Source organism: Penaeus monodon, chromosome 15, assembly GCF_015228065.2.
Source record: "Penaeus monodon isolate SGIC_2016 chromosome 15, NSTDA_Pmon_1, whole genome shotgun sequence".
Lineage (NCBI taxonomy): Eukaryota > Metazoa > Arthropoda > Malacostraca > Decapoda > Penaeidae > Penaeus > Penaeus monodon.
The window spans coordinates 23,597,086-23,597,801 of record NC_051400.1 but is presented as its reverse complement, the minus strand read 5'-3'; the positions used below and the strand labels follow the sequence as shown (position 1 = coordinate 23,597,801).

The following is a 716-nucleotide window of genomic DNA, read 5'->3' as shown; positions in this document are numbered from 1 at the left end:
GTCGGGTCAAAGAGAGGAACACTTAATCAGGCCGTCGCGCCACCGCTTGAGGCAGTCCCAGGTGGTAATTCGGCGACCACTCCACATCTTGTTGGGTCACTGCCTCACGTGTGTATCACATCGAGTGACGCCGCGCCACAAGAGCCGCACCTGCAATGATTCATTCTAGCAGTGTTGTTTTTTCTGGTAAATGCACTCGATTGTCATACCACAGATGACTATTTTTTTTTTTTACCTATTTTGCGATCACTGATTTCGTCGCAAAATCACATTGTTTTTATATGAATAAGTTTACTGCGAAACATGTAAAGCGTTTTCGTATTTTTAGCTTTGTGCAAGTTCACCGTCTTTATTTTTCCCATTTATACCTCATGCTAAGATAGTAATTGATGCGATGCGAGGTAGGCTGAGAGTAACCTAGCTGAGCAATGCATTTGTTAATCATTATTACGAGGGTCGGCCGGATATGTTATTCGTGCGAGCCGAGGAATGGCCGTTGCGTGGTCGGTACGGGCGAGCAGAGCCTCTCCGGGGCGGGGAGGGAGCACACGGAGCCACAGGCCAGGGAAGGGCGAGCGACCGAACGGGCGTCGAGGCGCACAGGTACTCACGTGAGGGAAGGTGGCCAGGTGTGCGGTAGATAGAGCAAGCGAGGCAGCGAGGGTGACGAGACACTGTGCGCTGAGCCCTCCTTACCTCGCTCATATACTGCCACA

At 51.1% G+C, this 716-nt stretch overlaps 2 protein-coding genes across 2 annotated transcripts in view; one reads left to right on the top strand and one right to left on the bottom strand.

Moving 5' to 3' along the window:
* LOC119581816 (procollagen-lysine,2-oxoglutarate 5-dioxygenase 1-like) overlaps positions 1–716 on the top strand; it is a 123,695-nt gene that overhangs the window by 94,343 nt on the left and 28,636 nt on the right. The gene's annotated exons all lie outside the window — the stretch shown is intronic.
* Positions 1–716, bottom strand: part of LOC119581817 (immunoglobulin domain-containing protein oig-4-like) — a 33,465-nt gene extending 32,749 nt beyond the window's left edge. The window contains exon 1 of the mRNA XM_037929948.1: positions 612–716. The gene's annotated coding sequence lies outside the window, so the exon portion shown is untranslated. The remainder of the gene's footprint in view (positions 1–611) is intronic.